Source organism: Castor canadensis, chromosome 16 (genome assembly GCF_047511655.1).
Source record: "Castor canadensis chromosome 16, mCasCan1.hap1v2, whole genome shotgun sequence".
Taxonomy (NCBI): domain Eukaryota; kingdom Metazoa; phylum Chordata; class Mammalia; order Rodentia; family Castoridae; genus Castor; species Castor canadensis.
The window spans coordinates 26,301,739-26,317,933 of NC_133401.1; the positions used below are offsets into that span (position 1 = coordinate 26,301,739).

The following is a 16,195-nucleotide window of genomic DNA, read 5'->3' on the forward strand; positions in this document are numbered from 1 at the left end:
AATCAAGTTACAAAAATCATTAGCTTATCTATATGTCAATAATGAACAAACTGAGAAAGAATATATTAGAACAATTCCATTTACAATAGCTTCAAAGAAATCAAATATCTAGGAGTAAACAGAACAAAGGATGTGAATGACCTCTACAAGGAGAATTACAAACCCCTGAAGAAAGAGATGGAGGAAGACTACAAAAGATGGAAAGATCTCCCATGGTCATGGATTGTTAGACTCAATATAGTAAAAATGGCTACACTATCAAAAGCAATCTACATGTTTAGTGCAATGCCCATCAAAATCCCCATGACTTTCATCACAGAGATTGAAAAATCTACCCTAAAGTTCATTGGGAAACATGAGAGGCCACGAATAGCCAAGGCAATACTCAGCAAAAAGCAATGCTTAAGGTATCATAACACCTGGCTTCAAAATATATTACAAAGCAATAGCAATAAAAACAGCATGGTTCTGGCTCAAAATCAGACATGAAGAGCAGTGGAACAGAATAGAGAACCCAGATATGAGTCCACGTAACTATACCCACCTTATTTTTGAGAAAGGTGCCAAAAATATATGATGGAGAAAGACAGCTTCTTCAACAAATGTTGCTGGGAAAAGTGGTTACCTGTCTGCAAGAAATTGAATCTAGATCCATGTTTATCACCCTGTACTAGTATCAACTGAAAATGGATCAAACACCTTAATATCAGACTTGAAATTCTGAAGTTAGTACAAGAAGGAGTAGGAAACACTCTGGAACTAATAGGTATAGGCAAGGACTTCCTCAATAGAACCCCAGCAGCCAGCACATAAGAGAACGAATGGACAAATGGGACTTCATAAAATTAAAAGGCTTCTGCACAACAGAAGCAATTATCTCTAAACTGAAGAGAACACCCACAGAGTGGGAGAAAATATTTACCAGCTATACATCAGACAAAGGACTGATAACCAGAATATACAGAGAACTCAAAAAACTAAACTCTCCCAAAATCAATGGATGAATAAAGAAATGGGCCACTGAACTAAACAGAACATTCTCAAAACAAGAAATTCAAATGGCCTAAAAACACATGAAAAAATTCTCACCATCTCTGTCCATAAAGGAAATACAAATTAAAACCACACTAAGATTCCACCTCACCCTGTTAGAATAACCATCATCAAAAACACCACCACCACCAGCTGTTGGCTAGGATGTGGGGAAAAAGGAACCTTTGTATACTGCTGCTGGGAACACAAGCTAGTGCAGCCACTCTGTAAAAAATTTGGAGGCATCTTAAAAATCTCAACATAGATCTGCCATATGATCCAGCAATCCCATTCCTGGGTATACACCCAAAGAAGTGAAAAACAAGCTACTCCAAAGGCACCTACACAGTCATGTTTATTGCTGTAATATTCACAATAGCCAAGTTATGGAAACAGCCATGATGCCCCACTACTGATGAATGAATTAAGAAATGGTGGCATTTATACACAATGGAATTTTGCTCACCCATGAAGAAGAATGAAATCCTATCATTTGTAAGAAAATGGATGGAACTAGAGAACAGTATTCTGAGCAAGGACAGCCAGGCTAGAAGACAAAAAATTGTATGTATTCCCTCATATGTGGACTTTAGATCTAGGGCAAATGCAGTAATGTTTTTGTACTTGGGTCACATGACAAGGGGAGGTATGGGAATAGGGAAGTTCAAAACATGAAAGCATTTGATGTCCGCACTCCAGAGGAGCTATACAGAATCCTTAAAGTGACAGAGGTCAACACGAGAAGGGGATCAGGAACCAGTGCAAAGATCCGTTAGAAATGAATCAACTTGGGTTGTAACACATTTGTACATGGATGCAATGCTAGGAATCTCTCTGTATATCTACTCTTAACCATCAAACACTTTGTCCTTCTTATTATGCTTATGTCTTCTCTTCAACAAAATTAGAGATAAGGGCAGAACAGGTTCTGCCTGGAAGTGAGGGGGGTTGTGGAGGACAGGAAGGGGGTGGGGGACAGGGTGGAGAAATGACCCAAACAATGTATGCACATGTGAGTAAATGAACAAAAAAAGAACTAATATCCAGAATATACAAAGAGCTCAAAGAGTTAAACAGCAAAAGAACAAATAACCCAATTAATAAATGGGCAGATGAATTAAACATTGCTCAGATGAAGTACACATGGCTGACAAACACATGAAGTGATTTAACATCCTTAGCAATTAAGGAAATGCAAATCAAAACACATAGAGATTCCATGTCAGCCTAGGCGTAATGGCTGCCATCAAGACAACACACAGCAACAAAGCCTGGCAAGAATGCAGGGGAACAGGATCCCTCATGCTGTTGGTGGCATTGTGACCTACTGCAACCCCAATGGAATTAGTGTGAGATTCATCAGAGAACTATAAGTACACCTACCTTATGAACATGCTATATGAGTTTTGAGCATATTTATATGTAACGAGTGTAAATCAACATACAGGAGAGACACCTGCACACTTGTGTTCACCACAGTACTGTTGATGAATGGATACGGAAAATATGGGGCATATACACAATGGAGTATTATTCAGTCAGGAGGAAGTCCAAAACTGTATTATTATTTTCAGGAAAATGGAAGGAGCTGGTCTCATCATACTGAGAAAAATAAGCCAAGGTCAAAAAGTCAAATGTCACACATCTTTATTATATGCAGAATCTAGGTTTAAAATGATAATGATGATGTTGATAATGCTGAAAATAATAATTATTAAAATATTGGAACATGAATATAAAAGAGACTGTCTGGGGAAATCAGAGGTAAGAGGGAGAGGAAAGGAGAGGGTACTTGGGGGGTGAAGAGGTTCAATGTATAATCTCTCTCTCTCTCTCTCTGTATATATATGAATATACCATGGTGAATCTTAACAAATTTTGTTTGATAACAGGGGAGGAGGGAAGGAGTTATGGGAATATTAAAGAGGGGTGAATTTGTTCAATGAACACTGTTTGCATCAATGAAAATTTCAGGAGTTCCAATGTGTACATATACTAACAAACATTATTGTTGCTATGGTTAATGGATTTTGACCTTTGTCCTGTTGGTGATGTGAGCAACATTCCTATTGATGTTTCTGTGGTTGTTTCTCTGAGTGCAGATGTACACAATCTTCTCTAGGTTATGCAGTTAGGAGCAATACCATTGTTTCTCTTCCTTTAATCACATTGTTCCAATCCACTCCCCTAAGTATCAATCTGTACTCCTACAAATAGTGCAGGATCATTCTATGTGCTAAGTACTGTCTCCCAGCATGACTCTACTGATTTATTTTTTGTCTATCATCCATATGACAGGATTTTAAAATATCACTATTTCATTGAAATTGTTGCACCACACTGGGACATAAATTATGATCAAACAGAAGGAACACACACACACATTCAGAGGGAAATTGCTTGCCTGGGAAAGACAATTCTGCACCTCACTTCCCAACTCCACATCTAGTGACATCACACTCGGTCCTGGAATCAGGTGGACAGAGGACACACACCACATAAATCAGAAAATACCACAAACCTGTACATTTATAAAAACTGATTTTCTCAGATGTGGTTTGTGCCTCTTCATTGGGCTGTACCTATAAACACAAGTGTGTTGATCCTAAAGGGTTCCAGGAGAAACTACACAGGATCACATGAAGAGGGGAGGGTGGGCATCATTTTGGATGCAGCCATGTCAGGTTGGAGTCTGACTTAGGCTCATTTATTTTGTTCTTTTCACCAGATTCCGTGTTTGAGCTGAAGATGTAGAAAAGCAATAGCATACATCAGGGAATGTGGTTTGCTGGGAGCACTATGTGAAAGTGTGAGAGGAAAGTGGTGTCTGCACAGGCGCATAGGGTTGAGAAAAGAACAAACCAGTCAGTGAAAGTGATAAACTTGTGAAGGAAACTATCACAGTTTAATGGAGGAGATTTCTCCAAAGACATCCCAGACATTCTCTACACCCAGATCAGGTCACTCCCCTGATGATTCCAAGAGTACAGTTTAGCAGTTTATACCACAGATTTTCTTCCAGAACCATCTCCCAGGCTCCACATGTCTGAGCAGTACACTGCTTTCTCTCCTGTTCACCTGATGGCTGCTTCTTGGGTCCTTTTCTGGCTATGCTGAGCCTCAGATAGCAGAATCCCAAGGACCACGAGGAAAAGGCCAAACATGCCCAGGCGGATGAGATTCTCCACTGTGTAATCCTGGGAATGGGAGGCTGGGGATTGTGGATAAAGGGGTCACAGGGTTCAGGGAAGAAAAAAATTTTACCCCATATCCCTAGACATCCACACAGGGACCTGTCTCCTCTGGACAGGACTTCTCCCTGTGTGTCCAGGACCAGATCTCAGAATTCTCCTTACTGACTTCTGTTGGTGTCTGACTAGTTTTATTGTAGGATGAAAGCCTTAATATCTTCTTTGTTGGTAACAATGGGGTTTGCACTCAAGGCCTCATGCTTGCTAGTCAAGTGCTCTTATAAACTGGGCCACTTTGTCAGTAGACTTAGCATCTTATGAGAACCAAAAAGGAGGATTTTGATGAGACTTTGAAGGGGACTGAGGTTTTCTCTGGGTTCCAAATTATTATGTCTTATTCTCATGAAGTAACAGTGCTTGCTCGAAATGGTTCAGTGGCTCCTCCTCATCAATCAGCCTCAGGATCTTCCCTGTGTCCAAGTCTGGCCTGGATACCATGTTCTGTTGACTTGGGCTCTTCTACTGTCTCTATTCCTCACAGAGCCCCTGGGACAGAATGGGGGTGTGGGGATCATGTAGGTTTGTGTATAGTAGTGTGTATTAGCAGAAAACCTCAACAATCATGCATGACTCACAAAAGGGATGGACTCTAAACATGTGGGATTTTGTAAATCTCAGCAATTTCTATAATACCATGGCTTCTTATTAAGGTTATCACTCGCAAATACGGATGAAATCTTTGTGCCTAACCACCTCCCTCAGCTTTTTCTTCTTCACAAGTCACAGTTATTGAGAGAAGCAGAACAAGACAGAGAAGGCTGGAGACTGGAGTAGTCCTAGGATACTCCCATCCAGATGCCCCTGAGGTCAGAAATAAAAGGTCCCTATAGTTCAGGTCCAGAGAGCTCCCCTTGTTGAAAAGGGAAGCACAGAGTAGGAAGGAGAGCACTTTCTCAGAATGTCACCTTTCCAGGACAGGCTGAGCCAGAGCAGACTCAGAACACCTCTCAGGGTTCCCTGCCATGCCTGGTTCCTGAATTCATTGTCCTCCTGTTCTTCTACAGTCTGTCCTGGTCCTGACAATCCAGTGAGCAGAGGGGCTCCTGGAATACTGCTCAGGGAGGGCTGGACAGGTACAGCTCTCCCACCTTATCAACTCACATATCTCCTTCCTACCTGGATCTCAACACCCCCACTCCTGTGAAATACAGATGAGCACCTGCTCCAACCTAGGAGACCAAGAAAATCACCTGACACTCATTTAATGTGTACCTCTCACTGCTATTTGGGACATAGATATTGAACATTAGAAATAGGGTTGAGAGTAGTCTAGAAGATTCTTTTGAGAAGGTAAAGGTCTTTCTGCCACCCATGGGGTCAGGAGCTGTTGGTGAGATGTGGGATACCTGAAGAAGTTTATTCTGAGATAGAGATATGGTGAGGTAGGCGTTCAGACCACTGTCAGTCAACCTTTCACTAAGCCTGTTTCCTGTGAGCATCACCCCATCTCATTCCATCACTTCTACCATTTAACTCTGTCTGAGTATCAGGGGTCAGGAACCCAGATGAGGGAGGTTTTTTCTTTTCAACCCTTTCATGGAGAAGACCCTCCCTGTGTGTCCTCCCCTTCACCTCATGAGTTGTTATGTTACCACAGCTGTGCCTCGGTGGGAGGCACAAGGCCCTATGTGAAGCTTTGTGCTCAGAGTAGACAGTGTCAGGAGTTCCTCACCTGGGACCAAAAGCTCCATTGGGTCACCATGGAGTGACAACAGGTAAGGGGATGAACTTCAAAACCCATAGCACCTGTAGATCCCACCAAGGGCTAAGGTCACAGCAGTCATGGAGAATGCAGCCTGTGCTGCTGAGCTTGGGACTTTGATCTGAGACACAGGGTGGGGGGCTGGTTGCCCCCTCTTTGGACAGAAGGAAAGTATCTATCAGGCTCTGTGGCTGACAGAACAGGGTCACATCTTCTCCTGAGGACACTGTAGTGCCTGACAACACCAAGAGCAAAGGTCTGTCAGGAAGTGTCCTAGGGAGAAGAAGGATGATGAGGTGTTGCTCCATCTTGTTCTGATTGAGACTTTGTCAGATTTATGTCCGACAACCTCAGTTTCTCTGTATGTTGATGTTTTCTCTGACTATGCTTTCCACAACCCTCCCCTATTTCTCTTTCTGTCTCCTTTCCTGATATCTCACCCTTCATCCTGCCCATTAACCCCTGGGTTCCTCCTACAGGACCTGTGTAGAGGCTGGGTTCTTGACTGACACTGCTGGCTCCACACCTGCTATCAGGATGTCTAGCAGGGTTCCTGGGGGCCTACAACTTAGAGGAAAGACTGAGTTTTCCATAGTATGATGACCATGATACAGTTGGATGGGGGCTGATTTGTATTTCATGCCTGCTCTCCACACACTGCCTGGACCATCTTGAGGATGGACACCCCATCTGTGAGCCATACCTTCCTCCTTTGAATTCCGCACTTCTCTCCTCAGAGTGGTCATGGGTCAGTGGTGTCTGGGACATGGAGTGGCCTTGCCATCATTCAATTCTAAAGCAGGATGGAATGTGGGCTTTGAACATGACAGGTTCTTGGTGTTGTGGAATTTAGGTATCCACTAATGGGTGCTTATCTGATCTGAGCCCTTGAAATGTTCCATATAATATACCTAAAATCTGCATATCATAACAGTCATCAGCAGAAAAGGAGAAAGGAAAGTTCCCCAAATGGAGAAGAATCCACATCTAAGACAGAGGCCAGAGGTAAGAGCCACTTGATTCTAGGGTCAGCCAGGGGTAACTAAGGGCAGATGTCCTTCTCCACATGGAGGTGGAGTCAGGGCTTCAGGTGAGGGTTGCAGCTGTGTTTGCAGATGGCACTGGGCTTTCTCTCCTCACTGTTCAGGACCCATCTGTTTGTATAAATCAGATTCATTGCAGTGCTGTCATCCACACATGAGTGTGAGGGTCACATTGGACCCATCCCTACTTGCCACAACTCTGAGAAAGTGCTAAGATGATATGAGTGGACTACACAGAACAGATGAACAAACCACTTAATGAGGCCAGATTCCTGCATCAGCCCTGGAAGGAGTGCTCTGAGAGATCACGAGCAGGACTGTGATGGTAGGTTGTTTATTTTAAATTAAAAAAATTTTAATATTATAAGTATTTATTACTACAAACTTTCCTCTTCTAACTTCTTTTGCATCACTCATTAAGGGTTTATTTTACTCTTTTTCATTTTTGGTGCTGAGATTTGTACCCTGGACCTGTAGCATGCTAAGCATGTGCTCGGCCACCTAGCTCCAACCTCACCTTATCCATAACGTTCCATATATGCTGTTCTCAATTTAGTTTGACTTGCAATAGTTTCCAATTTCCCTATTGATTTCTTTGACCCTATGGTTGTTTAAAAATGTGTTTTTAAATTTCCATGCAGTTATGAGGTTTGCTACTTGTCTTTGTGGTCTGAAAAGATACTTGGTGTGATTTCAGTCTTCTGAAATTCATTCAGACTTGTCTTATGACCACCCCTGCTCTTTCCTGGAGAATGTACTGACCTGTGCAGGGGGACATGTGCTCTGCTGCTGCTGGCTGGGTGTTCTCACTTGTCTGTTAAGTCCATTGGGTCTGTAGTGTTGCTCGTGTCACTTGTTTCCTTATTGTTTCTCAGTATGGATACTGTATCTATATCAATGTTTGACACTGAAATAGAATAGAAGATTCAGAAATAAAAGGACACAGTTTTAGCCATCTGATATTTGACAAAGGGCAAAAAACATATACCACTGAAAAGACAGCCTGTTCTCAAAATGGTGTTGGGAAAATTGTATCTCCACATGCAGAAAGATAAACATAGGTCCCTATCTCTCACCCTGTAGAAAAATCAATTCAAGTAGATCAATGATCCACTGTAATTCCTACAATTTTGAAAGTACCACAGGAAAACAGGGAAGACACTAGAAGATACAAACACAGGCAACAACTTTGTGAATGGAATCCAGCTGTTCAGGATATAAGTAAGAATTGATAAATGGGATTCATCAAATTTAAAATCTTCTACATGGGAAAGAAATAATTGACAGAATGAAGATGGAACCTGAGACCTCAAGAACATCCATGCTATCTATTCACTGGACAATATCCAGAACAGATAAAGTGCTACAGGGCTGGCAGTGTGGCTCAAGTTGTGGACTGCCTGCCTAGCAAGCATGAGGCCCTGAGTTCAAACCCCAGTACCACCAAAAGAGAGAAATCTCTGTAAAGAGCCAAAAAATTATCCCTAACAAATAAAATGAATCCAATTAATGAGTGGCCAAATTCATTGAACAGACTGTTCTCAAAAAAGATGCAAAATGGCATGTGAATACATGAATAAATGGTCAACATCTTCTGTCATAAAGGAAATGCAAATCAAAATGACACTGTGATTCCAATTCACCCTTGTCAGGATATAGTTATCATTAAAGAAACATGAGAAAGGAGCCAGTGGCTCACACATGCAATCTTACCTACTCAGGAGGCAGAGATCAGGAGGATTGTGGTTTGAAGCCAGGCCAGGCAAATAGTTGTCAAGACCTTATCTCAAAAAAACCCATCACAAAGAAAGGGCTGGTGGAGTGGCTCTAGGTGTAGGCCCTGAATTCAAACTCCAGTACTGTGCAAACAACAAATAAAACAAAGAATATTGAATGTTGCTGAGGATGTGAATAAAAGAATCTGTTGGTTGGAATGTAAATTAGTACAGCAACTATGGAAATCAGTATAAAAGAAGTTCCTCAAAAACTTCAAATTAGAAGTTCCATATGCTCCTTCCACACCATTCTGGGCTATATATATGAATGAATCAAAGTCAATGTGCAATAGACATCTGCACATACATATTTACACAGCAGCACTATTCACAATAGCCAAGCTATGGAATCAGCCCAGGCACCTGCCAATTGATGAATCAATAAAGAAAATGTGAGGTAAATGATTCATATTCATCATATATCATGTAATATACTATATATATATATATATATATATATATATATATATATATATATTATTCATCCACAAAAAATGAAATTACATCTTTTGCAGGAAAATATGTGGAATTGGAGATCACTATATTAAGTGAAATAATTCAAACTCAGAGAGCCAAATAATGCATGCTTCCTTTCAGATTTCAGAATAAGTGACCTGAGTATAAAAGGGAAATATTTGAAGAAAATTAACCAGTGGGAGTGGGAGGGGAAGGTAAATGTGACTGAAGTCCTTTTACATGGATATGTGAAAATAGAATAGAGAGACTCACTAACAATTATTATTTTGAAAAACAGTGAGGGGATGAGGGATAAGAAAGAGCAAGAGGAGAGAATAAAGATCAAAGTACACTATATCCACATATGGAAATACAAGAATGAAACCTCTTTGTGCCTCAGATGCAGGACGTGGACCTCAGTGTGTAGTGTTTGCCCTGCTGGGTTTCGGTCTTGCTTAGGTCTGATCCTTCCTTGCTATTTTTCCAGTCTTCCTTTCAAATTTTCAATATATTCTGGTTGTATAAGGGGTATATTTTGATGTTTACATAAGTGCTTAGAATAAATACTAATTAGATGCATCCCTCAATGTTTCTCTTTCTCCTCCCCTTCATAGAACAATTTCTGCAGGTTTAATTGTTCTATTTTCATACATGAGTATAAAATATTTCCACCATATTTGCCCTTCTTAACGCTTTCCTTATACCCTCTTGATACACACCCACAGATGTGGGTTCCTGTTCTTCATTTTTAAAAAACACATTTTGTTAGTTGATAATAGTTATACTGAGAGTTTCATTGTGATATTTCCAAATAGCCATATATTATTTCCTGATTTAATTCATCTTGTCCCTTATTCTCCTGCTTACTCCATTCTCCTTATGGTGACCTGAACAGGTTACAATGCTCCATATACAGGAAGTATGTAATAATTCTTTTGAATTTTTTACAGGGACTCACAGCTGAGTTTCACTTAATTTTTGGAGGGGACATTGGAATTAGAATTTCTGCAGTGCTGGTGGCATTAAAACTTTGGGGACCCTTTTTTAATTATTGTACTGGGTGGGGGTACAATGTGGCATTTATAAAAGTCCTTACACCTCCAGAACACCAAACAGACCAGATCAAAATAGAACTATCCCATGATATATCAGTATTAAAACCATAAGTTCAGAAACTAGGGAAAGGATATTGAAGGCTGTAAGAGAGAAAAAACAAATAACACACAAAGGTAAACCCATCAAAATCACAGCAGAGTTCTCAACAGAAACATTAAAAGCAAGAAGAGCATGGGGTGAGATCTTCTGGACACTGAATGAAAATAACTTCAACCCCAGGATATTCTACCCAGCAAAATTATCAATCAAAATAGATGTAGCAATTAAAGTCTTCCATGATAATCAGAAACTAAAACAATATGTTACCACAAACCCACCACTACAAAAGATTCTTCAAGGGATTCTGCACACAGAAAGTGAAACCTAACATAACAATGAATGGGCAGGCAGCACCAATCCACAAGAAAAGAAAGTAGAGAGTAACCTCAACTTAGGTACACACAATCAAACCTCAAACAACTAAGACAACTAAATGACAGGAATCACTACATACCTATCAGTACTAACACTTAATTTTAATAGACTTAATTCACCCATCAAAAGGCATCATTTGATGAAATGGATTAAAAAGGAGGATCCAACAATTTGTTGCTTAGAGGAGACCCATCTCACCAACAGAAATAAGCATAGGCTTAGGATGAAAGGCTGGAAGAAGATTTACCAAGCCAATGGCCTCCCAAAACAATAGCAATAATAATAATAAGTAGCAATACTTATCTCTGACAAAGTAGACTTCAAACCTACATTGATCAAATGAGATAAAGAAGGACATTCCATACTAATAAAAGGGGAAATAGACCAAAAGGAAATAATAATTATCAACCTATATGCACTTAATGTTAATGCGCACAATTTCATCAAACATACCCTGAAAGACCTAAAAGCATATATTAACTCCAACACAGTGGTGTGGGAGACTTTACACCCCATTATCATCAGTAGATAGATCATCCAAACACAAAATCAATAAAGAAATCCTACATCTAAAATATACAGTAGATCAAATGGTCTTACTTGATGTCTACAGAACATTTCATCCAACTTCTACACAATATACATTCTTTGCAACAGCCCATGGAACCTTCTCCAAAACAGATCATATCCTAGGGCACAAAGCAAGCATCAGCAAATATAAGAAAATAGAAATTATACCATGCGTACTATCTGATCACAATGCAGTAAAAGTAGAACTCAACAACAAAAGTAAAGACAAAAAACATGCATACAAGTGGAAACTAAATAACTGATTACTTAATGAACAATGGGTCATTGATGAAATAAAAGAGGAAATTAAAAAGTTCCTGGAAGTCAATGAAAATGAAAACACAACCTACCAGAACCTATGGGACACAGCTAAGGCAGTCCTGAGAGGAAAGTTTATAGCCATGAGTGCATATATTAAAAAGACTGAAAGATCCCAAATCAATGACCTAATGATATATCTAAAACTCCTAGAAAAACAAGAACAAGCAAATCCCAAAACAAATAGAAGGAGAGAAATAATAAAAATAAGAGCCAAAATCAATGAAATAGAAATAAAAAAAGAAATACAAAGAATTAATGAAACAAAAAGTTGGTTCTTGGGAAAAGTAAACAAGATCGATAGACCCCTGGCAAACCTGACTAAAATCAGGACAGAAAAAATCCAAATTAGTAGAATCAGGAATGCAAAAGGGAAGCGATAACAACAAACACCATGGAAGTCCAGGAATTCATCAGAGACTACTTTGAGAACATATATTCAAATAAATTTGAAAATCTTACAGAAATGGACAGATTTCTAGATACATATGATCTTCCAAAACTGAACCAAGAGGAAATTAATCACCTGTATCAATCTATAACACAAAATGAAATTTGAGCATCAATGAAGAGTCTCCCCAAAAAGAAAAGTCCAGGACCTGATGTATTCTCTGCTGAATTCTATCAGACCTTTAAAGAAGAACTGATACCAGCACTCCTTAGACTGTTCCATGAAATAGAAAGGGAACGAAAACTGCCCAACACATTTTATGAAGCCAGTATTACACTTATCCCAAAACTAGGCAAAGACACCTCAAAAAAGGAGAACTATAGGCCAATCTCTTTAATGAACATTGATGCAAAAATCCTCAACAAAATAATCGCAAAGTGAATTCAACAACACATCAAAAAGATTATTTACCAAGACCAAGTAGGCTTCATCCCAGGAATGCAGGGGTTGTTCAACATACGAAAATCAATAAACGTAATAAACCACATTAACAGAAGCAAAGACAAAAACCACTAGATCATCTCAATAGATGCAGAAAAAGCCTTTGATAAGATCCAACACCATTTCATGATAAAAGCTTTAAGAAAACTAGGAATAAAAGGAAAGTATCTCAACATTATAAAAGCTATATATAACAAACCTACAGCCAGCATTACACTTAATGGAGAAAACCTGAAACTATTCCCTCTAAAATCAGAAACTAGACAAGAAAGCCCACTATCTCCACTCCTATTCAACATAGTAATGGAATTCCTAGCCAGAGCAATTAGGCAAGAAGAAGGAATAAAAGGAATGCAAATAGGTAAAGAAACTGTCAATATATCCCTATTTGCAGAAATATATATGATTATATACCTTAAAGACACAAAAACCTCTGCTCAAAAGCTCCTAGACACCATCAATAGCTACAGCAAGGTACCAGGATATAAAATCAACATAGAAAAGTCATTAGCATTTCTATACACTAATAATGAACAAACTGAAAAAGAATATATGAAAACAATTCCATTGACAATAGCTTCAAAAAAAATCAAATACCTAAGTGTAAAGCTAACAAAAGATGTGAACGACCTCTACAAGGAAAATTATAAACTTCTGAAGAAATAGATTGAGGAAGACTATAGAAAGTGGAGAGATTTCCCATGCTCATGGATTGGTAGAATCAACATAGTAAAAATGTCATACTCCCAAAAGTAATCTACATGTTTAATGCCATTCACATCAAAATTCTAATGATATTCATTAAAGAGATTGAAATATCTACTGTTAAATTTATATGGAAACACAAGAGGTCATGAATAGCCAAGGTAATACTCAGTCAAAAGAACAATGCTGGAGGTATCACAATACCTGACTTCAAACAATATTACAAAGCAATAACAATAAAAACAGCATGATACTGGCATAAAAACAGACATGAGGACCAGTGGAACAGAATAGAGGTCACAAATATGAAGCCACACAACTATAACCAACTTGTCTTTGACAAAGGCGCTAAAAATATACGATGGAGAAAAAGCAGCCTCTTCAACAAAAACTGCTGGGAAAACTGGTTAGCAGTCTGCAAAAAAATGAAACTAGATCCATGTATATCACCTTATACCAATATTAACTCAAAATGGATTACAGATCTTAATATCAGACTACAAACTCTAAAGTTGATACAGGAAAGAGTAGGAGATGCTCTGGAGTTAGTAGATATAGGTAAGAACTTTCTCAATGGAACCCCAGTAGCTAGCAACTAAGAAATAGCATAGATAAATGGGACTTCATAAAACTAAAAAGCTTCTGTCCATCAAAAGAAATGGTCTCTAAACTGAAGAGAACACAAACAGAGTGGGAGAAAATACTTGCCAGCAACACATCAGACAAAGGACTGATAACCAGAATATATAGGGAACTTAAAAAACTAAATTCTCCCAAAACTAATGAACCAATAAAGAAATGGGCAAGTGAACTAAACAGAACTTTCTCAATAGAAGAAATTCAAATGGCCAAAAAACACATGAAAAAATGCTCACCATCTCTAACAATAAAGGAAATGCAAATTAAAACCACACTAAGATTCCACCTCACCCCTGTTAGAATAGCCATCATCATCAAAACCACCAACAACAGGTGTTGGCCAGGATGCGGGGAAAAAGGAGTCCTCTTACACTGTTCGTGTCAATGTAAACTAGTACAACCACTCTAGAAAAATATTTGGAGGCTACTTAAAAAGCTAAACATTGGTGTACCATTTGATCCAGCAATACCACTCTTGGGGATATACCCAAAATTCTGTGACACAGGTTACTCCAGAGACACCTGCACACCCATGTTTATTGCAGCACTATTCACAATAGTCAAGTTACGGAAACAGCCAAGATGCCCCGCTACTGACGAATGGATCAAGAAAATGTGGTATTTATATACAATGGAATTTTATGCAGCCATGAAGAAGAACGAAATGTTATGATTCGCTGGTAAATGGATGGAATTGGAGAACATCATTCTGAGTGAGTTTAGCCTCTCCCAAAAGTCCAAAAATTGTATGTTTTCCCTCATATGCGGAAATTAAATCAAGAGCAAACACAAGAGGTTTGGACTTTGAGCACATGATAAAGCGAGAGCACACAAGGAAAGTGTGAGGATAGGTAAGACACCTCAAAAATTAGCTAGCATTTGTTGCTATCAACGCAGAGAAAGTAAAGCAGATACATTAAAAGTAACCGAGGCCAATAGGAGAAGGGGACCTGGAACTAGAGGAAAGATTAGATCAAAAAGAATTAACCTAGAAGGTAACACCCATGCACAGGAAATTAATGTGAGTCAACTCCCTGTATAACTATCCTTATCTCAACTAGCAAAAACCTTTGTTCCTTCCTATAATTGCTTATACACTCTCTTCAACAAAATTAGAGATAAGGGCAAAATAGTTTCTGCTGGGTATTGAGGGGGTGGAGGGGAGAGGGAGGGGGTGAAGTGGGTGGTTAAGGAGGGGGTGTGGTCAGGGGGGAGATGACCCAAGCATTTTATGCAAATATGAATAATAAAACAATAAAACTTTAAAAATTAAAATTAAAATAATTAAAAATAAATTAAATAAAAGTCCTTACAACATATGAAATATATCATACTTAAATTCACTTCTCCACCATTTTCCTTCATCCTCCCTTCCCTCCAATTCCTGGAATAATTTCAACAGATATCATTTTTTCATTTAAACGCATGTGTATCCAGTATTTGCACCATATTCACACTCCTTCACTGTTTCCCCTCTCCTACTGGTACCCTCTGCAGGCAGGACAAGTTCTGCCATATGTTCTCCAAATTTGTATAACAAAAGAAGAAGAAAAATATCACATTTTTGGTTGTTTAAGATAGCTATGCAGTGAAGCATCAGTGGCTCATGCCTGTAATCCTAGCTACTCAGGTGGAAGAGATCAGGAGGATCACAACTGAAAGCCAGCCTCGGGTAAATAGTTCTGTGAAAAACTATCTTGAAAAACCCTTCACAAAAGCAGGGCTGATGGAGTGGCTCAAGATGAAGGCTCTGAGTTCCAGTCCCAGTATCACACAAAAAGATAGCTACACAGGGAGTTTTATTGTGAAACTTCCATGTTTATATGTGTTATTGATTGATTTGGTTCATCTCCTCTATTTTTCGTCTTTCTACCTTAGTCCCTTCTTATGATGGTTTTAAGACAGTAAAAATTCTACATTCATATTTCTACAGAGAGTACATAAACCATAGTTACCTTCTCAACTTCCTTCATTTACCCTCCCCGCCTTATATGTAACCTCACTTAATGTGACCTGTTTTTCATAGAATTGCTGTACTTGTATTAGGTCTATATTCCACATGAGAGAAAACATGCAACTTTTCAACTTCTACAACCTAGCCAACTTCACTTAAGATGATGTTCTCCAGTTCCATCCATTTACTTGCAAATGACAAAAGTTCATTCTTTCTGGCTGAATAAAATTCCATTGTATATCAATACCACATTTTCTTGTTCTGTACATCTTGGCATCTTGGCTGTTTCCATAGCCTAGTTATTATGAATGATGCTGCAATTATTGTA

At 39.0% G+C, this 16,195-nt stretch overlaps 1 pseudogene; it reads right to left on the bottom strand.

Annotated features, from left to right (window-relative positions):
* Nucleotides 1-4,106: 4,106 nt before the first annotated feature.
* Nucleotides 4,107-16,195, bottom strand: part of LOC141410447 (leukocyte immunoglobulin-like receptor subfamily A member 5) — a 63,961-nt pseudogene continuing 51,872 nt past the window's right edge.